General features: G+C 42.5%; 1 protein-coding gene and 1 pseudogene across 2 annotated transcripts in view; both read right to left on the reverse strand.

The window, feature by feature from the left end:
- arvcfb (ARVCF delta catenin family member b) overlaps positions 1-26,997 on the reverse strand; it is a 263,985-nt gene that overhangs the window by 174,695 nt on the left and 62,293 nt on the right. The gene's annotated exons all lie outside the window — the stretch shown is intronic.
- LOC132974971 (tripartite motif-containing protein 16-like) lies at positions 14,689-17,778 on the reverse strand (annotated as a pseudogene).

Genomic DNA, 26,997 nt, shown 5'->3' on the forward strand with positions numbered 1-26,997 from the left:
ACAAGAACAAAGAGGCATCAAGTTGCAATACTGATGAAAAGCACATGAAGGCACCACACACTTCTGTCACACAACTGTGTTGACTAAATAAATCATCCCAAGCATTTCTGGCTACAAATGGAGCTCTTCTGGCGGAAGGCTTTTTGAGAAATGCTTCATAAAGTATTCATGTGGACCCTGAACACTTTTGTCACCAGGTTCACCGTTTGTGTCATTCTCCAAGCTTCCACCAGACTGCCGTGAGTTTGGAGAGATGGAAGGATAGATGAAAACGGTGAAAAGGGCTAAAGATTCCCATTTATATTGTATTGATATTCTTTCCCCTTTCTGTGCAGGCTGGGGATGGTGACAGGAAGCAGGGAAGGTGGATGAGAAGGAGTGGGGCTGATAGGAGGAGGAACACATACTGTCTCTGAGCCATCACTCTAAAAGACAGTGAGCCTCAATCCATCACTCCTCTCCGAGCCTGCTCTCTCTGCTCTGCTCTGCTCATTCACTTTTAATGAAAAAGTCTCAGACCAAAAAGCCCTGCATCTATACTCTCTTTTTACCTGCCAGGGTTTTAGAGTCAAACCCTAGAATGTATCTGACCTCGCTGCAGCTGAATCTAAGAGTCACTCCTGTCAAACAAAGGTTCTGATTCGGTCTTGAACACTGCAGATCCTGAGATAGCGTCAAAAACCTTGTGTAAGTTACACAAAATTTAAACATGAATGATATTTTGTTTCTCTTCTGAGGTAAAATCAATCATTTAGCCTTACCTCCATCGAGTCCAGATATAAATCCCACAGTCTCTGCCAGCTTGGCACTGAGGTGCACCTCACTGTTGCCCAGAGTTTTACAGCTGTAATTTACCATCTAATGTCAGAGCTTTGCTCACAGAGAGAGACAACTAAATCCTTGTTTACCCAAATGAATCATTAGCTATTCTGAGGGGGGGGGGGGGCTCTCTGTGCTGATGAAGAGCTACTACCGGTCGTTGATGGTGTTTACCAGAGGCAGAGGGATGAATCCAAAAAAAAAATGCCCTTTGTACAGATTTGCATCCTTCCTTTGTTTTGCTCTCTGGCTGGTGATGGGAACAAGCCGCTGCTGCGCGATAGGCATCATGTCACAAACACGCACCGTCCGCCGCTGACAAACAGCTGACCATTAAAGAGAGGAGAGATGTAGAAGAACAGAGAAGTCAATAAGAGAGAGAGAGTGAGAGAGAGAGGCAGGGAGATGTAAAATCTGCCGCCAGCTCTCGCTGACATTGACGGGAAAGACCTGAGGTTACCGCCGAAGAAAAACGACTTCAGAGCATGACAGAAATTCATCCTAAATTTAACAGTCGTCAACAAAAAAACACACATCAACAAATGTCATGAAAACAAGATATTGAGTTTTCAAGGATTTTTTTTCAGTTTGAATGTCACTGTACGCCAGCTTTGACACAAAACTGAGTGAGATGAGAGGCAGGAGGAGGGTGCCACACTCTCCTGTCTCAACGACTCCTTTGAGCAAAGGCTGCAAACCTCAAAGCACAAGGGCACCTTCCTCTGCAGCAGCTCACAGGTGTCAAAGTGTGTGAGAGCGTGAATATAAAGTGGCATGCTCAGAAAAGTAGTAAACAAAGTCTCTGTGCACAAATATAGGCAAAGGGAAAATTGCCAAACTGAAAGAGCACGAGGCTTAAAACTCTCCAGTGAGTATTTAAAAACCCATGGACCATTTTCTCTCCCTCATTTGGAGGTAATGTTCTCTTAATCTGTGCAAAGCCCGGAAGAATCTCTCAGCACTATCTGGGTGATTAAACAGAGCTTCCTCTGCTACAATGGCGCCGAGTCGGCAGACGATTAAAGGGCTGCAGCTAATAGTTCAGAAATGAGCAGAGCCTCGTGAAGGTGGGCACAGACCACACAGAAATGAGAACCCAATACCAGAGAAGGTCCCGGATCAATGCACACTGAATACCTGTTCAGGGTCAGAGGGTTCGAGATAACCTGATGACCATCAACACTTTTTAAACATCTCTGAGAACTCAACGATATGACATTTTTACTCATATTCTGAAGGGATAAAATGCCCTGTCAGGGGACAATTCAAGTTTTTTTTTTTTATTTGTTTATTAAACATGGACATACAGTAACATTGGTGCTGTAACATTTAACCATGCACAAGTTCCAGATGCACTGCTCTTAATGTTTATAGCAAAATGCTAATTTGCAACACCTGTCCACGGGGGGCTTTTAGAAACAGCAGAGATAAAGATAAAAATGGTAAGAAAAAGAAAACAGTTCAGTTATAAATACAACGCAGTTATGAATGCAACAGGGATAAAATACAGTTACAAAGAGAAAAATATACGACAGACATTTGTGAGCTCATGTGCGTTGAGCTAAGGTCAATTACCTTTCACAGATATGTCAGCGCAAAGAAAAGGATGCAGAGGAACCAGCTCTTTAAATGTTTTCACACAGCTTGGTATTTAGAAAGTACATGAAATCATAACTAAAGGCCGACCGATTAATCAGCCGGCCAATAATATCAGCCGATATTAGCATGTGACTATCTGTATTGGCTAATTTTATCACTGATATGCGCCGATATTACAAAAATGTAATCTCCAGTCAAATAGCATTGAGCGGTGATGCATGTTTATGCTCAGCTACTTTCCAGTTGAGCGACCATCTTGTCTTCAATATAAATCTTTTTCACACGTGTGTGATAACTGCACAATAAATGTGTATATCTCTATCGGTCGCTATAGGTCGAATATAGATCTAAGAAAGATATCGGTGTATCTCGGAGAAAGAGCGCCGTCTCATTGCACAAAATCATAGGCAACCTTTCGGCCAAACATTACCAATGTTCTTGTGCAGTTTAGACAGTGGGCAGGAGTTTGCCTACACAATTTTTGGCAATTAAAAGCAAAGATGAATACCCAATATTGGGTGCATACAGCCATGTTACAGTCCCCAACGTGAGCAGTAGATCCATAAATTAAACTGTGTTCTTTAGAAATAATCATTCCTTTTTAGCAGCAAATGGTCTCATTGTCACCTGCTACAAACCTCACAGTTACTCTGATCATTTTTTCATTACCCAGAAGGCACTGGGAGAACAGTGTACTGATAAACTAGCTGTGAAAACCTTGCTCATGGTCACTGATAACAGAGCCGGAGCTGAAGAGAGAGAATCTCTTTACAAATAGCTTCATTAGTGCCGTCAGATTGAGCAGCCGAGGCGCTACATCTCGTTTGACCCAAGACTTCCCCTGATCCCCCCTCAGGTCAGAGCATTGCCCCTCCTGGAATTAAATAACACGGCTCTCTCTAACAGTACTGTGGACTTACACACACACACACACACACACACACACACACACACACACACACACACACACTCCACAGTATATGAGTTGATAAAGTCACACTGCAGAACACTGTTAAAGGAGATCTATTAAACTCCCTTTCACCATTTATTATGTCAGTCTGGGACACCTATTGAGTAGAAGTGAGATGTGAAGCTCAAAAACCTTCTTATTTATCTGATACTGGCGTCAGTAAAATCCCTCATCTCAGCCTCTGCCTGAAACGCTTCATTTCAGCTACTGTCTCTTTAAGGCCCGCCCTCCCCACCTGCCCACTTTCCTCCGATTGGCCAGCTTGTTTTGTCAGTCCCAGGGGCATTTGAGTGAGCTTCCTGGTTGGGCGCGATCTTGAAAGAGCTGCCAGGGTGGGCGTGCCCTCCAACTTTGCTCTGATACGTCGTCAGAACCTGACGTAGGGTTCTGGCAAAGTCTCGCCAAGTTCTGGTTACGTCTCATTCAGAGCAGCAGGACACCACGTCCGGGGATTACACCAACAGCCGTGTATCTTATGTTTACAAACACTTTGCCGAGGTTTAGTATGAACATCCAACATCGTAGCATTATATGTATTTAAATACAGATCAGCACTATGGATCTCCTTTAAAGAAAGAACATCACGACTGTTGTCATGGAGATCAGATTGAAACAGTTTGAAAGAGACATACCGAGTCCTGCATGTGGAAAGGAAGCTTATAGGCTGCGAAAATATTGAGATTCATTTTGAGAAATGACTGTTGTCTCGCTAAAGTGGTGATCAATATTCATAATGCAAATATATATGTTTTTAAATGATTTTAAAATGTATCATGATGCAACTTGATGCGAGCAGATTTTATCATGTAAAAGCAGATCTTTGAGGGAAGGCAAATAATAACCACATTTTAAGCATTATGGTAAAAAAAAATATGAATCCAAGGACTTTAGGTCATACATTTTGTAACAAATCAGCTGTATAACATCATGTCTGGGAGACAGAGTGGATAATTACAGCCTTAAATATACTTAGCTTGTGTGTCCTGTGTTGCTTGCAAACGCACACCTTCAAAATAGAATAAATAAGCGTCTTCATAATGACTTTAATCAAGGTTTCACACACATTACAGCTTATTAAGATAAAGTTAGAGCCTGGAAGTCAAATTTTCTGGGATGTTTACAAATTTGTTTGCACGCCTTAAATAGTTTGTAAATTATATTTCTCTCCATGTATTTCTGGTAAATAATACAGAGTTAAAAGGGTGGACAGCAAAACTCCAACAACTGGTTTATTCATGGCGACAGTGAGGCTCATCACACAGTATTTCAGATACCTGTAAACAGCATAATCCAAATAAGCCCTTCATCGAAGTGCTGCCAATATCAGGCTTACTCTGTGTGTAATAGAACAGCTACTGTAATCCTGCAGCTGCAAGGCGAGGAAGGGGAGAAAACCCTGCAGGAGGACGAGGAGGAGGACGAGGAGGAGGAGGAGAGAAATGAGCCGAGACGTAAGTGGCATTGATTGAACTGGTGCACGTCTGCCCTCTCTTCATAAATAAGGATAAACGGCTACATGCCTGTGGATGATTTGTTAGCGAAGCTGGCCGGCACTCAAGCTACACCTGTGAGAGACCGTTCAGTGAAAAGTCTAATCGCACGACAACAGATCACAAAACAGGAGTAATCGGTTAGAAGTCACTAAGGGGAAACACTGGCCTCCATACATGGGGCGCGCGCACTAACCACTGTGCCACCAGTGCCTTTTTTTTATTTTTTAAATAAATTCTCCTTAAATAAAAGCAAATATGAAGTATACAGAGTGATTTTAAAGCGACTTAAAGGTCGTTTCAAAGGGAAATAGAAGTGTAGAGGGACTACTTTTATAACCTAATCCTAACACATACATGATGTGGGGCTGCACGGTGCTGCAGTGGTTAGTTTTGTCGCCTCACAGTGAGGAGGTTCCTGGTTTGAATCTGACAGGAGCCTCTCTGTGTGGAGTCTGCATGTTCTCCCTGTGCATGTGTGGGCTCCTCCCACAGTCCAAAGACTATTGCTCGTTGGGTTAACTGGTGACTCTAAATTGCCCGTAGGAGCAATTTGGCTAGTTGTCTGTCTCTGTATGTCAGCCCTGTGATATACTGGCGACCAGTCCAGACTAGACTGGCTCTCGCCCAATGACAGCTGGTATCGGCTCCGGCCCCCCGCAACCCCGAACGGGCAAAGCGGTATAGATAATGGATGGAGGTAGGTGATGTGTATTGACATAATCTTCTGTGTCACATTTGGTTCTGGGAAGGTCTATACCTATACAGGTATGGGTGGTTTACTAGGTCACTTTTTCCATACCAGTTCAAATACCTGTATATAAGGACCCACCTTTCCCCTTGTCCTAGAGAGCCATAAGGAACATAAAAGTGCTCTGTATGTTGTCAGCAACAACGCTGACTACTCAGAATGTTATTTTAGTAATAGAGTTTGGTGATAGGAAACCTGAAATTCCACAGGATAAAGGGGACAGGGCGGGAGTAGGCGTTTCCTAACACAACCCTGAATTATGAGGACGCCCCTTGTTTATCAGGACATAACCCATACACACACACACACACTAAGCGGCACTGTATTGATTTGTAAAGAGGTGCTCCTTTGTGGTGCAAATGGAAGTGAAACTGGTCCAACAGAGCAGAGATAACGAGTCATTCAAGCCTCACAGAAAAAGATTAATCCAATCACGGGCTCTGAATTTGTCTGATAACAAAGATAAAGTTCAAACACACATTTTAAAATAGGTGTCAGCTTTCATCGCCTCAACACGTTTCCACAATCATATCGGAAATGGAGATAGATACACTTCATTTTTCACTGAAACAAGGGAGGCAACACACTCGGGGGAAATGGGATCGTACTGTTTTTTGCAGAGTTAATGAGCCCGATAGCACAATGCTGGCCGACACAGTGACAAGAAAGAGAGCATTTTGGGAAGGGCTATTACAGAAGTGTCTGGAGATATAAAGGCAAACTAAGGACATGGCCATCCAATTTTAAAAATGATGTATGTACATCCTTCCAGTAGGAGAGGAAGCCCGCTGCCAGACTGGCTAGTTAACTGTGAGGCTCCTCAGCTGGTGGAGAGTCAGCAGCTGCACAGCTCCACCCAAACAAATCATAAATTAGACCCAAAATGTGAGCTGGAAAAGAAGCGTGAGCGTGTTTGTTAAGACAGGAGGACTCCTTCTAATCACTTTGATCAGAGCGCTGACAGTGAAATCCGAACAGACTTCTCAGACTGTGAGAAATCCCAGATATGAATTGATAACAAACAAAGGAGTCCTAATTAGCGTTAAGATCACAGAGGGTTTTATGAAGAGATTGGAGGTTGGAGCTCCCCTTCAGTCACGCAGTGATGATGAATCTGGCATTCATAAGTTGCAGTTCTGCAGACGCCCTCGCTTGTTTTCCTCACTCAGGCGTCTTATTTTGGGGCATCCTCCGGGGCACAGCGGCGCACCGAGCAGTGTGACTCCAGCTAGTTAGATTACCCATACTGATGTGCAGTCAGGTTCAAACAGGCTTCATCTCTGGGGGGGGGGGGGCTGTGAGGTGAGTTCATGCTGCATGAAATCTCCAGAGATGTCACACTGAGTCAGACTGCTCCGCCCCTCTGACTGTCAAAATGTCTTAAACACGGGAGACTCCTGGGTCTCCACAATGCTTTGAATCATACATTTAAAACAGGAGCATAAGTCATTATAAACCAACGAGCACTGTAAACATGCAGAAACCGCCTCAGGTGTGAGCAGCTTTGTAAAGTAACCAGAGTCTTCCTACTATCTCAATGTTTTCATACTTTATACTTTTAGTCCACACAACTTTGAGATATTGAAAAAACAGTTAGACATTGTTTGATTGTAGAAGACCATCACTAATACTTCTTTAAGACATCTGTACCAAGGTTTTTTTGGGATTAAGTGATCAAATTGAAAATGTTTCACAACTCCTCTCTGGAGCGTAAAACGCACAGTATGCAAATTCCACCACCAAGGTGGCTCTCAATCAAAACAATATCAAAAGATGACCCTGAGGCTGGCAGTGATTCATGGGACTGATTCTCTCTGCTATCCACCACGGATTAATACAGACTGTGTGTTGACCGTGGTCAAGAAGAACGGGCGAAGCCGTCTACTAAGCATCCAACATGTTTGTTCTTGTTCAGACTTTTCAAACTGTAACAGGTGAACACACAGAAGTCAGGATGAACGACTTCCCCGCTCAGAAACTGTGACCATCGGAGGAGCACCTGAATGCAGCATGTAGCTCTGCTCAGTGGCTGCTGCCAACCGGCCGTCATGCTGCACTCTGACCTGAGAGAAAACAACAAGACAGTGAAGAACGGCATCCTGTAGCAGGGCGCAGTTTGTCAGTATTTAGATCTCTAAAATGGAGATAAAGTTATATGTCTGTTGTGTCAGGTTAAACTGGTATATCGAGCAGAGCGATGTGTAACCACACTTAGCACAGGACTGCATGGAGGACTGAAGGCTGGTGTTGTTAGCAAAGCTAATGTTGTTAGCAATGCTAATGTTAGCCTCGCTCAGCAAACCTATTGACATCGTTTACAAATGGTCAAATTCAACCCACAATGCATTGCATTTAGGCTCACTTCCCTTGTTTGTTCCGTAATGCATTCTCACCTTCGTCAAACCGAACTTTGGTGCTCTTAGAAGCTAATCGCGGCCCCTGTTTTTAAGCGGACCAGAGTTTGTGTGAGCATTCACACCACCCCAAACCAAACGCACTATCCGACAAAGCGCACCAGAGTTCATTTCAAACAGACAAACCATCTTAGGTGTGAATGCACTAAAGCCTGGCTCACACTGCAGGATAATCGGGCCGATTTGAGCTCCGATTCTTCCTTCCCGACGATTTGAGCTCCGATTCTTCCTTCCCGACTCAAGGCTGCTCAGACCCGATTATCTGCTCAGATAGTCATGGCGACCAGCAGCAGGACGCAACCCGGCGTTTTTTTTTGTTTTACTTTTCTGTACAGTTCATCAGTGCAGCACTTTTCTGAAACTTGTATCCATATATCGTCAATTGTATCAACTTTTCTGTATCCTACAACAAGTTTCACTTCCTTCTCTTTCCCCAACCGTTGTCCTTTGTTTTTTTCAAATGAAACTTTATTAACAATTGTCACCCTCTCCAGTCTAAATAAATGATGGTGATGAAGGTGAAGTGATGGAATATTCTTCCACTTATAAGATGTGGTCAGAGATGAACTTACAGTCAAGGCAAAAGATAAAGTCAGACTGCTTAGTTTAAATATGATAACTCATCAGAGTGGATGTTTCACATCTCGGGACCAAAAGCATGAAGTTTTTATGCATCACTTTGCTCTTCGTGCTTCACTTCTCATTCTGAAGAGACACTGAAGTGAGTGAGACGTTTTCTGTCTTTGCACATCTCCTCGTCTGTTCTCTGTATTTCTTTATATAATTGGAGCAACCTCTGAGCTGATTTGACACTTGCCCTGAATCGGATTTCTTCTTTTAAATGCATGTGAAAAACTTTTCTGTTCATCAAAATTCTTGCAAACTTGAAGTAGCTCTTTGGCCTACATTTCTTCTATGCTTTCATTTCTTAACTTCAGGCTTTTATTTCACCGTAAAAGCTCTTTCATGTTTTATGTTACGTACTCTGAACTGTCTTTTGTGTGAAATTCTCCACATCACTAAACATGCTTTGCCCTGACTATTAGAAAAACACTCTGATAATAATAATTGGGGTCACTTTAGCCTCAGCCTGTCCTTGTTTTTCTTGTCTAGATGTCAAATATGCAAAAGAAATTTGACTGCTGACCCCTGTGGGTCAATGTCGGGCAGTTTTTGAAGTCAGTGTAAAAAAATTCTTCAAGTTTTTGTTTTTTTTATTTTTTCTGTGTGCATGAAGCGAAGTAGTGTTTGATCATAAATCACAGCTCGAGGCTAGAGGAGATCCTGGCATCGTAAAAAAAACTAGCAGTACATAATGATGCCAAACACAAACAAGTCTGTCATCATGAGGCATTAAAAATTGACCAGCAGAGACGGAAAAGAGAACAGGAGATGTGAGGGGAAGGCGTGCAGCCCCGAAATCGTCTGAAAAACAATGACTAGATTGAACGTGGGAGAAATAGAAGAAGCCCATGTGCTCTGCTGATCACTTGTTTTCTTCATTAGTAAAAATGTCTCAGAAAGTCACTACATTCAGATCAATGCTGCACAATGTCCCCCAAATTCCACCAGATATAAGTGTGCATAGAGTGTCTGCTCCATTATGGCTCTGTGCACCCTCGTCCGTCATCACCCACAGGCTGCAGTATGCATTGTTTGAGTATGTAGTAGACAGAATGTTAATATGTGGTTTAAGACACAGTCCATTTGTTTTTTTTATTCTTTTCTAAAGATTTAATTTTGGGCTTTTTGTGCCTTTAATTGAGAGATAGGACAGTGGATAGAGTTGGAAATCAGGGAGAGAGAGAGAGAGTAGGGAATGAGATGCAGGAAAGGAGCCACCGGCTGGATTCGAACCTGGGCCGCCCGCTTGGAAGACTACAGCCTCCATACATGCGCGCACTAACCACTGCAGCACCAGAGCCCCATTTTTTTTACATTTTTAAAATAAATTCTGAAGTATGCAGAGTGATTTTAAAGCGACTTAAAGGTTGTTTCAAAGGGAAATAGATGTGTAGAGAGACAACTTTTATAACAATAGCAACAAGAAGGGCTCTGACTTTGAGTTTGTGGGTGCCGCCACAGCGCCGAAAAGTGTCGGCGGTGTAGACTCAGGCCCTTAGGTCTTCTACGACAACCTTTGTATTCCAGATTAGTCCTCATGCTTACTGTAGTGATGTTAACCCAGAAACAGTCAACAGTATTGAACAGTCCTCCTCCAGCTGCATGCTCTACACACATGCCCCCCTCACCTGGACCAAACAAGAGTATTAAATCTCCCTCTGTGAGGTAGATCTGTGAAAGGCAAGATCCTGAATATATCTGCACCGGAATGCCCTGAAATGACCGATTAAATGTCAGGAGTTCATCAGCTAAAGAGGCAGACTAACATTCATATAGTCGTCTTTGTTTATACTTGAGCCTTTGAGTGGCTTATGGAGCATAGGCTGCTCCCATCCATCCCCTACCATCCTGGGCCATCTGGATCCAGACGTTGCCATGGCACTCATCCCGCCCTCATCTCCCCCTCAGGGCAGCGAATTTTCCACTCGCCAAACGCTGATGAATTGTGGATGTAGCCACTAAATCTGCCTGCTCTACCAGCCACTTTGGCAGGTCACCATCCTCGTTCTGAGGTTCTTTTCTCTTCTGGAGGAATCTCGTCAGTTGGCCCAAACGGTCAAAGTTTTGGGTTGATTTAAAATGCTTGATGAGTCGTCATGATGACTTCCCTCATTTGACTGACTTGAGATGTTTTTTTCCAGCTCTTGTGTTTTGCAAAGCAGCACAACTCACATGTATTTCAGATGCTCATAAGCATTAATAATTCATCCACTCCTAATCATTTGCTCAATTTCAGCCTTCATCGGCTGTGATAATCACCTCGCCTGAATCAGCCCCTCCATCTTGGATAATTTGAACTCATTATTTCGCCAGTTTTTACTCTTGCTTTTGTCTTTTCATCATTGTTAGAATCATTGTTCCCACTTTATGTAACAGGACAGAGAATTCATCCTTTTTGTTGAGCCCTCCAAATATGTTCGGATACCAGTGAGAAAAAATGCCTTCAAGGCCGACAACGGGGAAAGCATTGTTGGTCATGCAAACCAGTTTAAAAGCCAATCTGCTGCACTTCAATCACCGCAGCACTTGTTGACTCTGCCAGCTGGAACATCTGCAGCAGGTGTTCTCGAACAGAAACACGCTCAGGTTATGACAGATGTTTCCAACGCGTGCTGTTAGCTCCGATCCTCAGAGCGCCTCGAGTGAAGCAAACAACATTAACAGAGAATATGAAGCTGCACACTATCACCTTGTGTTTGGAAAGGCCACACAGGAAAGGCTAGATGAATCTGTTACAGCGGGGAGGCAGGCACTGTGCAGGGAAGCGAGGTCAGTCCCAAACACTGGCTACTTTGTGTTTAGAGACGGCGTGGCAGAGAGTGTAGGTCTGTCAACGAGAGGAGGACAAATGTTTTACATGAGGAAGAAACACACTGAGCGCCATACAAAAGACGCAATGTTCAATCCTATTTTATCAGTTTGGTTATGTTGCTTCTTCAACAAATAGAAGATGCTGGGACGCAGGTCAGGGTCTTGATCAACCCCGGCTGTGTCGCCTTGGCGAGGTTGTATGATGTAGCGACCCCCGAAACACCCAATGAACCCAGGAAACATAACTGATGATGCATCCCAAAGTGTCTGTAGGATATAACTTTTATCTGTCAATGGGAGGAGGACAAATGTTTTACAGGAGGAACACACTGAGCGCCATACAAAGGATGCAATGTTCAATCTTATTTTATTGGTTTGGTTGTGTTACTTCTTTTAGAATAGAATCAATATTTCAATGTCAGCAAAATGTTCTCGAAAGTACTCGATCCTTCAGCAAATTCACAAAAATCTTCATGAGGAACATGATCAGAGCTCTTCCTTCAGTGTCTCTAAGGCGACTCTATAATCCATAATCATAAATCCTAAACTATAAACTTCTTCCAGCAGTTATATATCCACTGTTAGTCGTCCATTTGGGCACACAAGAGAGTGTTTGTAGAGTCAAATGTTAATCTCCCCGTCTCTTATCAGTGGTTTGATACCTGCACAGCACCTGAAACAACAAGTAGAGCTGCGGCAATCTGATAAATAATGTGTGGAGACTTCCTGTCACATTCAGCATTGAAATGAGCTCGCCCGTCATGGCCTTTTTTTTTTTTTTTTTTTTACACATTTTGTGTTGCATCTTGGCACAGAAATCGACATGAAGTGATGTGAAATATGAACATATTTTGAGAAAAATATTCGAAACCATTGGGTTAATGTGTTATACTAGAAAAGCCTCAAAGTTTTTTCATATATAAAAATGTTTTTTTGGCCTTTTTGTTTTAGTGGATCATCAGGAAGCTGAGGAGTGAATGTCGGAAATGACATGCGGGAAAGGAGTTACAGGCAGGACTCAAACCTGGGCTGGAGCTCCAAAATCCTTATGTAGCAGTCTTTGACACAACATCCTGTGTTTCCATGGTAACGATAAATATGACGTTACTTACATTGCGCCTCGGTCATAGCAGCCGCCGCGTCCAGTTACAACTTAAGAGGTAATGTAGGTACTCAAAAAAACACAAAAACAAAATAGGTGAAGTCCATTTTTTAAATGCATATTACATCTTTAAAGTGAATTTAACTTCTGGAGAGAGAGAAAGTGTTGTCGTGTGTCAGAGAAACGTATGAGTGTAAAAGAGAGAGAGCGAGAGAGATCATCCCCCGACGCTCCCGAGGCCATAGCTGCCGGTTTACAGGGAGGAAGACAGGTTAATGAAAAACTATCGATCGTGCCTCTGTATCCCAGGAGAAGAGGGGAAGTAACAGTGATACTTCTGAACTTTGTTTTCCTCCTCTTTTTCACTCCACGGTCATTCAGTGACTTCTCCTCGTCTTTAGGGGCAGAGGCAGCAGAGCCAGAGATCCATGTGAGCAGTGATGCTGTCAGCGGAGTTTAACGAGAGAATAAAGGGAGGACAATGAGGGTGGGGGGCGTGGGGGGGCAGAGGGAGCGGTCAACCCTGGCCAAACTTTGCTTCACTCATTCAGAAAAAAAGAGAGAAAAGTAGAAGTCTCTTCCTGCTCCTCTGACTGCTCTTTGTCATCTTCTCTTAGAAGAGACGCAGATACAAATCAACTGGCCCTTTAAGCTCTAACACAGTGTTTCTCAAATGGGGGTACGCGTACCCCTAGGGGTACATGGGAGTACTGCAGGGGGTACGTGTGTGTGTGTGTGTGTGTGTGTGTGTGTGTGTGCAGCAGCATTGCATGTTGGTGTGTCTATGTAGTAGCTGCAGCTATATCAAACGCGCTTACTAACCAAAGGAGGGCTATGTCCTTATCATATCCTCATAATAATTAATGTAATCAACAATGTTTAATGTATGTATAAAATATAGTGTAACTTCAGTTCAGCGAACACAGAAGCAGCCATGTTGTTTAACTCTTGTGTTGGTCTGTCGACCAATCAGAGGCCGGAAATGCGATCAGTTGACATGTAAGGGCCAATGAGAAACCACTACAGCCTGAAGCAGAGCTACAGCACAGAAATACGAAAGACAAACTGATTTCAATGGATGGGGGGAAAGGGAATAGCCTATTAAAAGATCGATTTTTGGATTTTAAGAATCAATATCAGATCATTAATATGAGAATCGATGTAAATCAGAAAATCGATTTTTTAAACCCAGTCCTACTCCTTGTAATCGATTTTTAACTGCATCATGATTAATCTTTACATCCCTAAGATTAAGTGTATTAAACTGATTTTCAGAGTACTACTCAGCGTTTGAATTTTTTTATTTTTTTGAAAAGGGACAGTGTACATTAATCAACATTCAGACAGATGTAAATTTTCCCGAATTGGCCGACATCGGCAGTCCCTTTGCCATATGTTCTTTGGCATCATAGAATTAAATGTAACCCATTATAATACATTCAGTAGTATAGAAGAAGAAGAAAAAAAGAACAACAATAAATTCATATTCATACAAATTGGGTAAAAAGAACGAATAATCTCCAACATATGATACAGCGTTAGATTTAATATCTTTATAAAAATGTACATCCTGATCAATATAATTTTCAAAACTAAATTACTTATATTGTGGTCCCTTTAGAAAACCTAGGTTTGACTCCTTATATTTTTTGTTATTATAATTAAATTAAACTCTCATCCTTCAAAGGAAGATACATGTTTTCATCCGTCATACTATCAAGAGAAAAAACGTTGTATTAAAGTAAATTTCACAGGAATATACAGTGAAGCTAAATTCTGACTCTTTCAAAACATGCTCCCTGAACAGGCAAAAAAAAGAACATGATGTAAAAAAGCAAATGTGTCGTGATCCCACCAGACTGCAACCACTGTTTCTTATATTGTTCCAGACCGCTCAGATTTCTCGTCATGACCACATTAGCTTGCTAGTAAGTTGATACCCGAATAGTTTTTTACCTTAAGATGTTCGTTTAACTCAAAGACACTCAACACTTTCTCAACCTCTTTACTAAAATGCTAATCAAAGGTGACACTTGAGGCTTTTCTCTTTTTGATGCTTCATTTCTATTGAGTCACTTTGTTGTAAAAATGAAGGCTGTCAGAAGGAACTAGATTTTACTCATTTTGTCCCTTTGTGCTCACCGTCTCTTCAGACTCATGAATCAGAACAGAAACAACAGCATATAAACATATGAATACAAATAATCAAACATGGAGAGCGGAGAGAAGTTGATATTTCCACGCAGAGAAATGTCAGTTCAGGTGAACAAAAGTCATCCTGAGCAGTGAAAGAGTCCACGGCTAAACAGACACAGGAAGGAGTGTCACTTAAAGACACTCAAACATTTACAGAACAGACGAGAAGAGGTCAAAGTACCGCACATGAAGTTTGATTGACAGTGGACGACAATCAGATCTCAGCAACGAGCATGAATAAAAATCAAGTTGAAGATTTAAAACACATCAAGTTAACCATCTGTCTCGTTAATGACTTCTGTCTATTTCAGTTTACAAAACTCAGCAGAGTCTCCATCATAAACAAACATGAGTCCAGCATGTAGAGGCTGAGTGAATGTGGTCTGGACTCTGTGGAGGAGAGTCATGGTTTCAGAGATGCTGTAGAAGGACAGAATACTTGCTCTGTGATCCAGGTACACTCCTACTCTGGAGGACAGAGGACCTGAGACAGGAGTCCTCACTTTGATGTGTCCAAACCAAGATTCATTTGAGCTCCCTGCTCTGCTGATATTCTTGTATGCGACTGCTACACAAACTCCTCTTCCTCCCCACTCCACCTCCCAGTAACAACGTCCAGTTAGACTCTCTTTACTCAGGACCTGAAAATAATAAGTGAATCTGTCTGGGTGACTAGAATAAGACTGATGTTTACTCATTTACTCTGTTCCCATCAGATAATAACAGTTGTGTGTGTGCTGTATTTGGATCCAGTGTGATGTCACATATATGACATATATGTCACAATATTGTAAGAAGTCAGCTCTGGTCATGTTCTCTGGTTGTGACAGTAAAACATCCACTTCAGTCACTCTCTGTGAGATGTTTGTCCATTTCTCTCTCAGGACGTTCTGTAGTTTATCTCTGACTTCTGACACAGCTGCTGTCACATCCTCAAAGAACCTCAGAGGAGGGATATTGATGCTGGATGAGTGTGTAGATTCACAGAGTGATGACAGTGAGGGGTAGTCGTGTAGAAACTGGTTGTGGTCCTGTGTGTGTGAGAGCTTCTCCAGTTCAGCGTCTCTCCTCTTCAGCTCAGTGATCTCCTGCTCCAGCTTCTCCTGAAGCTCTCTGACTCGACTCACTTCAGTTTGCTGCTGGGATCTGACCTGCTGCTTCACATCAGAGCGTCTTTTCTCCATGAGACAGATCATCTCTGTGAAGATCTTCTCACTGCCCTCCACTGCTTTATCAGCAGAGCCATTGATATCCTCCACCTCCTGTTGAAGCAGCTTCACATCTTTCTCTCTGTCCTGGATTCTCTGCTGGATGTTTTGTCGACTCACCTCCAGCTCTCTCTGCTTCTCGGTCCTCTCTGCTGCAGCTGAGACTGTGTCATGGCCTTTATGTTCATCCACAGAGCAGAGATAACAGATAGACTGCTGATCAGTACAACAGAACATCTTCATCACCTCATCATGACGAGAGCAGACGTTCTCCTGGAGCTTCTTGGAGGGCTCCACCAGCTTGTGTTTCTTTAATGGAGGTGCTTCTAAATGAGGCTGCAGGTGATTCTCACAGTAAGAAGCAGCAAACTAGTGGTGTGCGATATAACGATCTTAGATTGTGAAGGATTTAAACGTGTTAAAAATCTGCCAAAATAGGGAGATCATAGAACGGAGCTCACATGTTCATTTATCATGCTGCAGTTTATGCTCCTACACAGACATGTCTCCCCCTCCCTTTCTGCTCCACAGCGGAGCGGGATGCATCGCCCAAAAAACGAAACTTAAGAGTTAGACCGTAAAAAGAACTCCATCCCGGTTATATGCAACTGTTTGAGATATTTGCAAACCGACAGGATGCAATAAAAAGTTATCTGAAGAGTTTGCAAAGTTAAGGTTTGTTCTTCGGGCAGCGACATAACGAACCCTTAACGAGCCCGAGAGACGTTAACAGTCTGCTGAGAGTCAAGTTTATTAAAGCCATTTCAACAACAGTTGATAGGAATTTGTTTTGTATTTAAACTGATGCTGTCTGTGTTTTTTGCTCTCTCTCAGTTTTTAAAGTTAGCCTATTAACAAGCCTCTCTACTCGAAGCTCACCTGTTGTGATAACGGAAACGAAAACGAAACGGAGGGAGGCGATAATATCAACGAGGTCTGGACCTCGGTTGTTAAAAAAATGTTTTTGAACAGTCACTACAAACATTTATTTCCATGCATTAGTATCTATGCATGCTGCTTGAAGTGATGTCAGTCAGCAGCTTTTTCTCCTCTCGTTCAGTGTGCAGCAGGCAGGTGAGAGTCAGTAACCATGGTGACTGTCTGTCCGTCAATCAACGATGTCCCGCCCCCTCCGTGAATAAAACTCTTATTTTAGTAAAACTTGCTTTGAACATGTGTCACAGAATAATCACATTTTGGATTATGTTTGAAGTGTACATGTTTTTAAATGAATGCATCACTGTATAAAAAGGTACCTGATGAACCCTAACATAGATTTAAAGACACAAAAGAGGACACAATACTAAATCATTAATTTAAAGTGGTGCATAAAAGCCTACAATTGTACATACAATTAAAAAAAAGGTAAACAGTCCTCAGGTCAACCTGGCTCACTGCGGTCATGTTTCATGTTTAACCTGGTTCAAAAGAGGATCCTCCAGTTTCCATCTCAGACTACAGTCTTGATCACTGTGATTTTGTTTTTGGCAGACATGTGAAGTGGCAGCATTTTCAGAATTCAGTCCAAAGTTTTGGACAGAATTAGATGCAGACTGTCCCCCGTCACGACCCAGGGCCATCATTTGTGTCACTATCTTTAACACGTTTCTTCACAGTTATCAACAGCGATGAGGAAAAGACCAAAAAACCACTTGGTGTGGAGTGTGAGTCTTTAGCTGTGACGACAGGGATCAATGACTGAGAGGCTGGGACTCTGCTCTGCACACCTTCACCTCCCTCCTCCACCTCAATGTGTGGTCTCTTTGGATCCCGGAGGTCTCGCTGTGGGCTCATACTGGGAACCAGTGGAGGGAGGAAACTGTCACCCTTCAGGGATCAAACTGAATCAGCTCCTGTCTGGAAAAAGTCACAGTGTAATGTTTGATCCTCCTCTAAGTATCGAGTCATCAAGTAGAGAGAAAATAGAATAAATAATGAATCAGGGAAAAGGAATAAACTGGTCATACTTTAACTCTGTATTCATATAAACGTTCCTAAACGTTGTAATTACACAATGCATGAATATAGTCAAGAATACATGGGTTTACATTCTGCCTACCTTATGTTCATTTAGAAAACATTATTTACATCTTTTTAAACTCACAGGCTGCAGATTTACAGATTTACAGATTTGCAGCTTCCAAATATACCTGTTGAGTGAAAATGTCAGAGAAAACATTCACATTTTACTCACTAAGACGTATGAACAAGAAAACGTCTCTATTCCACTAAATGAACTGTGGGATCTGAGTGATGTTTGCTCTACGTTTGCTCTAATTTGAGTTTAAATGTAAAACTGTTGATACATTAATACACTGCATATAAATACTGAAATTGAGTTTGGTGAGGCCAAACTGCAGATAGTGATATTCACACAGTGACACAAATCTTGTCATCGTGGGAGTCCTTTCTAACTCATATGTGTTCCTCATACATAGAGAGCTTTTCATTTGCATCGTTCAGTTGTTTCCACCTGAGATAACAGAGGACATGCATGCAGGTCACTGCAGTGTTGACATGATCTGATGAAATTAGAGCTCATGTACCACTCTGTTCTCTACAATTACAGCTGTGAGAGGCGGAAAAGAGCGGCCAATTTGGCATCGCACAAATACACATACACACACACCTGTATGTTTAAATGCAGCTTTTATAATGTTCCTTATTTTCCCTGTAGAGGAACCTGAACTGATGCTGTCCAACTGCAAATATCATGCACATACAAACATGTTTTTGGCTTTCTAATGACAGCCTGGTGATAGAAATGAAATATATATAAAGCCACAGTTTTCCCAGATAGCTTAGCATAGCACTGGGCACTGAAGGTAAACAGTTAGCCTGCTTTGTCCAAAGATAGTACAATCAGCATCCCAGCACCCCATGCTGTGATTGTTCAGTTATTTACTATTACTATTTTTATTTGGAGTCCTGATACAGGTACAGATAGACATTATGTTGTTCAGGTTTTTCAACTATTTCAAACCATTTCCTGTTGCTAAGCTAACTGTCTGCTTGCTGGTTAGCATTATATTTAACTTATATAGACCAGAAACTGAATTAAAAGATGGAGGGCACAAATGTTCCCCAAAAGTGAACACCAAAATATACTGAGCTCCCCATGCTGACTGACTGCACGAGTCATAAGCTCCGCCTCCTCCATGTTAACAGGTGGGACCAAGCGGCAAATGAAGCCGATTGCTGAAGATCAAAATGCTGCATTACGTCGAGTGTCCACTAGAGGCTGGCTGCAGAAGTACAGGAAGTCACATACACACCCATTCAAAGAAGCTAGCCAAAAAAACAAGAAACATGTTGTAACTATTTTGAGGTCATACAGAGATGGAATTGTTTTCCTGATCGCTGGAAACTTAACGTGTCTCTTATAAATACTGCGGCGCAGCTACCACTAACTCTCAGCAGACGATCATGTTTTCACTCTAACTGTGTGTGAATTAGACCCTTCCTGCATTGAGACTTCTTTTGTCAGTTTTTTTAATTTGCCCAAATGACTGAATAATGTCTCATTTCAATACGTGGACCAGAGACGCAGTTTGCTCTGCAAAGCAGTAAGGGGAGCGTTCAACCCTACGCTGTGTTTTTGACACATTTGCACAGTACGAGAGAAAGCCGTGCAGCCCTGTAGTGAATCATCCCCTCTGAGTTTACCTCCACATTGCAAACATCTTCTGATCTGTGAATGCACCTGCAGCTCTGGTAAACACTTTTAATCCTTTTTTCAAAGCATTTAAAAAAAATCTCCTAACAGCTGGGTGTGTGATTCACCTCGCTGACCTGCAGATTGGATTAATATGACATATCTATCTCTATCTCTCTCTCTCTCTCTCTCTCTCTCTCTCTCTCTGTGTGTGTAGTACAGCTCTACCCTGATGTGTGCAGTTCATTCAAATCCAGCCTCCAGGGTTTTAATTAAAAAAAGAAACATGGAGTACTTCACAGATCCTGACATTGTGATCTGGCTTCCTGTTTGCTTTTAAACGGATTCGTTCTTTGAACATAAGGCATCATCCTGCAACATCAATCTTTCTCATTAAATGTATACGATGCAAAAACGCCTGACACTCCATACTGAATTTAAAAAAATGTTCTTCATCAGACTCCATGCATGTGAATAATTCAGTCGCAGGAACGGGATCTACCTCGGAGAGGTGTAAAGTGAGTCACCGTTTGAATACGTTTAAGTCCAGATGAAAATCTTATGGTTGCACATGTTTGTTTAATTGTTCATAAAGAGCCTCTACTATATGTGCATATAATAAGATGCTTTGATTCTGCAATGGGCGCAAAGTGCAAAGTAAAGTGTGTGCTACATATGCAAACACATCCGAACTGATCCCTACATTTAATATCTGCTCCATAGAGAATTGTATTTATGCAAAGGGAGGAAGAATACACATCAAATGAGCTCTTTATTATAGGTTGCACGTGGGAGGAGAAGCCTCCGGTCAGAGGTCTGTGTTGATCTTTCTGTAGCGTCTATCTAATCCACCGTCACCTCCCCTAAACATCAAATGCACGGCTGCACGCCAACGCTGCGTCCTTGAACGTGTGACTCTTGTGGAACGGAGAGAAGACGCATAAAAAAGAAGCGAGGAGGAGGGGGAGGAGGGAAGAGGAGACACGGGGAGAGAGAGAAATGATCTAAATGGCGATTAGATTTGTAGCACCAAAAGGCTTCTCATTAGCATAACTTCAAAACCTTTTTCCGCTCTAGTCTTAATAAAACATGGGCCGTGAGTCTCTCTCTGAACCACCTCGCAGTCTGTCAGAATTCTGTTTTTTTTTTGTATTTGTTATGATGAGACTGAGAGATGTGTGGGAGAGAGGAAGGAAAGGAAGAGGAGAGATTTCAGCAAACACTCCTCCTCCTTCCTCGTCTCAGAGGCGCGAGACGGGAGGACATCCTGATCGTTGAGTTATTATGAGGGGGGGGGGGGGGGGGACCAATTAACGCTCCAGTAAAAGTGTGTCTTCATCTCCCTCCCTTCCTCACCCCTGAAATTGTTGATTGCAGCAGCTTGCTCGGTGACCCGACACATTAATCAGGACACAGACGTCCCTGCGCTGTCTTCTTTTCTTGAAGCTGTGCTCTTAGCTTATTGGTTTCAGTGGTGAAGAGGTCAGGGGGGTTTAGAATAGAGCACCAAGGTTTGCCTAAGGTCAGAGGTCAGGGGCGATGGATGAGTCACTTTAACTTTCGACTTTCATCCATTAGATCAGGGTTTGATTCTCCAGTACACACAGTCGATGTTTACTTCTTCTAATAAGTTGACTTTGAGACTTCCTGTAGAGCGTGATCTATGTGCAGATGCTGTACTCACAGTTAGCCACGGGTTCGACTCCGACCCCTGCACTGTGTCAGTGCTCCTCCTGCTGTCTTTCTCTCCCTCCCCATCGAGGCTGCCAGCCGGTAGAGAGGGGCGGAGCCAGCTCCTGAAGGCATGCTGGTCCTGGGTATTCCCGTTGGTTTCTCATATCTCTGTGCTGCACATTTGGTTTTGTTATGTCACACACATTCATTGGCATCACCGCAGATTTACAGACTGCAGATTCTTTTCTTAAGTTTTTTTGTATGAGTGTGAGGAATGACCACTGAGCGGCTGGATATTAGTGATGAAGGCAGAGGCGAAGTATGGTGCAAATCAACTACTATAAGTTATTTTGCACAACAGCATCAGAAACACATGATTTGCTGTGGAGTGCAGCTCCCACAAGTAGCAACCCCACATAAAGCATCAAACAGCCTTTTTTCTAAATCTTTCCACTAATTGGAGCAAACCACTTTTTCCTCCACATGGATGTTTGCATTTTATTAACTGGTAAAACAACATCCCACCTTTTTATAAATATTTTTTAAAATATATTATAAAACTATTTGCCCAATACCTAAAATAAGTATTTAATTTACAATAAGACAATATAATCTTAACACCAAACTAAACACCCAACTCCGACATATACTAACCCCCTACACTATCAGCTCCTGTAGTCTCTCCCAGAACCTTTGAATAGGTGTTCGGACGCCGGGGACGCGTTTGCCCGAACACCCTGGAGAGAGAACACAAGAGGCACAGGTAAGTGAGCGCTTAACCAACACTTAAATTGTTATAAATACACGTGTATTGCACAGAAACACCTGACAACTACTTAACCGAACGACACGGGTGACGTCATCCGCGGGTGACGTCATCTCTGTTTTACAGGCCGCTGTCCAATCAGATGCGGAGCAGCCGCTGCAGCACCTGGAGGACACACGCTTACACACAAACACTTGAACAATCAATAAACAATTCATATGAAACAAAGCTAACTTGTGTCTGCTTCTTACAGTGCAAATATATGTTTTAAAGTGCAGGGTTTAAGCTAAAGTGCAAAGAGTGCCCACAGCCTTTAAACCTGTGCCTGACTAGTAACGAAGTACCTCTTCGTTACATTGAGTATTGTTTAAATAAGTTTAAAGCTGTCTGGACTCCCTCTTCGTCCACTAAGACTGGGCTGTGACAGAGTTATAAACACTGTAGTGATGTATTTTAATGGGCATTAGTTTTCTCATGAAGAGTAAGTAAAGCGCTATGAGCATGTATGAGTAAATTGACTTGAGCTTCTGTAGCCATTTTCTAGTCTTCTGACTACTCAAAGTGCTTTTACACCTCAGGTCACACCTACACATTCACACTGATGGTAGAGGCTGCTGAGTAAAGTGACCATCAGAGGTAACTGATCCATTCATACACCTTTATACGGCGCTGGTGAAGCAGCAGGAGAAACTTGGGGTTAAGTGTCTTGCCCAAGGACACATCAGACATGTTGCTGCAGGAGCTGGGGATTGAACCTTCAAGCTTCTGGTTGGGAGGCGACGGACGCTGATGAAGGCCAAGTGCTGAAACGCGTCTATTATTGTTTTGTTCGCTGCTCTTGCCCAGATAAAAGTTACTTTGAAGGACATTTAGTATCTGGATTGTGTCTCTGTTTAAGTCTTGTTGCTGTCATGCACCTGGAACTTTATTCATAGTCGTGTGTGCTGCTTTTTTCGCTGTTTGAGGTGACCGACTCTACCAACTGAGCCACAGCCGCCCACGTCAGACCCACCGACACTGAACTGGATTAATTATTTTAATCAAATGCCTCAACACTTGAATATGTAGACCAAGTGTAAACACTGTGTATTATTTGATATCCTATCCTTTAATTACCATCATATAATATATCTGACTATATCTTAGATAATATTAATGATTTAAAATGTATAACTTGTATATTGTTGCACACAGATTGCACATACTATTACCAAGTATTTGTCATAAGATTACCATAACTACTGCTACACTGCACTCATCTGAGACCTTATGAGTCCTTATGTGTGTATATTTTGTTCTGTTTTTCTATCCGTCTGTTGGTCTCTTTTATTCTTTCTCTTGACTATGAGAAGACACAAAAGATAGAAAGTGTAGAGACTGGTTGCATAATGATCTTTATACTTGCTCTATACTACATGTTGTGATAAAACACCTTTCAGTCTCAACTCCACCTCTAAATCATACCGTCTTCCCCTCCCTCCATCAGTGCGTGGTCCCCATCGGGAAGGCCGTGAGGTGTGAAGGACAGCCGGCCGTATACACGCCACCCAGGAGATCCCCCGTATTAGTCACGCTCGCCGGTTCTCCACCGCTGCCCCCCTCTGCTGCATCACCGCCACGCATCCAAATACAGACTCCAAACACCCCGCCATCGTATGCACACAGTGTACATAAACAGCAATCTTTGACACAGTGTGTGGTAGCAGCTTATTATTAATACCATAATAACCATCATGTGCACGCCATAGAGGGAGTATTTGGCAGTGTGTATGAGCTTTTTGTGAAGTATTAAAATATCTGTTTCTTTGATTTAAAAAACATCAATCTTGAATGGATCCAAGATTAACAGAAGGATCATTTATCATAATGCAAATATTCTGCATTAATGACTCTATATATCATATAGTGCTTACACAGTTTCAGAAAACTCCTGAATAACTCCTAAAATTTCCCGGAGGCTGTATGCAAACACATTTTTCGCTCTGACTTCACCCTGAGTTTCTGCTGTCAGACCCTTAGTATTTTTCCCGCAGCAATGAGTTCATAGCGGTCGCGTGCATACACTCTATGCATCGCACCAGTCCCAGGATTAAAATGTCACCGCTCTTTTCCACTCGCTCCAGGTGAATTCTCCTGATTATATCCTGTTGCGTTTTCATATTGGCAGGAGAAACACTGAGTGAAAAAAACCTGCCTTCTGGATTTAATTCCACTCCATCAGACACGCTCACAGCTCTATACCCTGCTCTGGTCAGCCATCATCCCCTTCACTCTGAAACCCTCTGGAATCATCAACCCATCTCCATCTTCCCCTCCTCTGCAATAAACCTCTTTACAAGTCAACTCCACTGTTTCTGTGTTCTGTATTTGGGTCCTTATTCACTGGTCCTAACAAGCTGTAAACATACAAAGACTGAAATGCTACAATCAGCCTGAGAGCATTACAGCCACAGTAAAAAGGAATACATACTTATAGTGAGGGGTGGACTGCAGCATGCACACAGGTTATAACTGAACCCGACCACATTCATATCCGCTTTACATCAGCCACACCTCCACCTCCCCTCTGCTATAGTCCAACATGTAATCTTCTGAGGAGGCTGAAAACCTCTTTTTTCACTCTTAAGTGCTTTGCTGCTGATTAAAGTTTTGAAATGGCACGTTATTACGAGCACAGTTAAGACTCATTACTGTAGTAAATGCAGACGGCGAGCACTTGAAGGTGTTGTCGTCACAACCTGTAATTTCCTTAAAAGATTGCAAATTCCTCGGTGGCTGCTAACACATCCCGTCATAAAAAATGTAAAAAAGCCCTTCTCACTCGGTGTACTTTAACTTATTAAGGTCGGTTTCTCCGGCACATTAACATACCCTCGTAGCATTAATGACAAACATCAGCACCGGGCTTTACTGACTTTGGATGAATCAAAATGAGTAATAAGCAATATTTGAACGCTTCCTGCAGCTGAAGGACAAAATGACAAGAAATCATTTCAAAGTTCGACGTGGTCTTAATGTCTCTCAGGGTAACAATCCTCTGGCAGGACGGTGCTTATTTATCATGTTCAAATGTAATGGATTAAAGGCAGGAAGGGGGACCAAAATAAAACATAACGAGTGTGTTTTCTGCACGATGGAAATGTGTGATTAACTTTGATACATTCTCTTCTATCTTAATTATTTCAAAAACAGGACACGCAGATCTCTGGGATGCGCGCCAGCGGTGGCTCATCCTTCCTGCAAATAAAACATTGCTGCTGCTCCTCGGGAGGTGTCAGAAAGAAGTGCAGAGAGAGAGAGGGAGAATAAAGCATTAGTGGGAAAAGCTGGGAGTTCATGGCTTTTGGTCTGTCGGGCCCTTGGAGATGGTCTGTGTGACTCCTGGTTATAACGATGCCTTATTAAAAGTCCTCCTCTGCACATTCAACACCACGATTGGGAAAAGTTACTTCAAAAACTTTTCGGGAACTGTTTTCATTTCCATTCAGTCGCAGAGCAGAGCAGAGCTGAGACAGTCTGTAATATATGCTTTTTGATGGGCACTTTTATCCAGAAATAGCCGGGGGGACAGGAGTGGGAACTAAAAGTCTAACTCATCAGTGACTGGCTGGTTATCTTGTGTGAAACTTTTCCTGCTTAGCATTAACTGGATGCAGCTGAACTGAGCCAGCAGAGACTCAGAATCACTGCGTTGTGTTTACTGAAGGAAGGATGGATGTGAGGCCTGCTGCTGTTTATTGACTCAGCCATGTCTCGCTTGAATGGACGATGTAACACCTTAAAAATAATGACTGATAGAGTAACATGGAATTATTTTTAAGGGAACAGAAAACATACTTATAAGTGGAACAGGTGGCCCAGACCATGCACACTGTAAAAGATCAATACATTAATTCAGCGCCTCAGCTCGATGGCTGAGTTGTAGTGTGCTATTAGACTTAAAATGAACCAAAAATGGACACATAATCGTGGAGATAGCAAAGGAGGCATGTGCACACAGACAAAAATGGGCTTGAGCACCTGTTGCTTTGCCCTCTAAATATTTTTTTTTTTTGCACACAGCTTTGACCCGAAGAACACATATAATATCTCTATCAACAAATATTTGCATACAAGTGCAACTACAAGGGCACACTCACACTAGGCAATAAATAAAGTTGCATTCATGCTCTCTGTGTTGTTCTCCAATGTGCAGACGCAGACTCGAGCAAGGTAAGCCATGCATGTTTTGTATTATGATGTTATGAACAAGAGGTAACCGTGCTCAGGCCCGGTTAGTCCTGGAGCAGTGTGAGAGTGCATTCTAGATCAAAACTATCAACTTCATCAACAAACCTGAATCCAACAAATCCTTCATTTTATAGTTGTAACGGAACATGTCTTGTTGTGGCTGCCACCATTACAGAGCCGCCATGACAGACAGAAATGTTATCGTTGCCATGGAAACACCGGATGTTAGGTCAAAGACAGCTGCATAAGGAAGCGTGAGTTGCTACTGAAAGCTGCTGTTCTGTTGCTGTTTGTGCTGCTGTGATAAAAAAAAAACGTCATGTAAATTATACTCGGATACATCGTCTGTAATATACATAAACATATTCTCTTCATCAGGTCGGTTTCGTCCGGTTGTCATGACTACTGTCAACTCGGGGTTCGTTTTCATCTTGGATGGGGGTGGGGAGTAACAGAGAGAATCACTCCCATGATTCCCCACCAGCCTCAACGTCATCTTTAGTTATTGTTTTGATTGAGAGCCCCCTGGTGGCAGAATTTACATACTGTGTGTTTAATTCAGCAAACTTGTTAGTGTCAGTAAAAATCATACGGCCAAATTAAGACCCCGAGTGAAGCCTCGGTGTGACTTACTATTTACAGCTCAAATGAAACTCACCACAAACAGATGAACTGACGCTCCTCTTTG

The sequence above is a fragment of the Labrus mixtus genome, chromosome 5 (assembly GCF_963584025.1).
Source record: "Labrus mixtus chromosome 5, fLabMix1.1, whole genome shotgun sequence".
Lineage (NCBI taxonomy): Eukaryota > Metazoa > Chordata > Actinopteri > Labriformes > Labridae > Labrus > Labrus mixtus.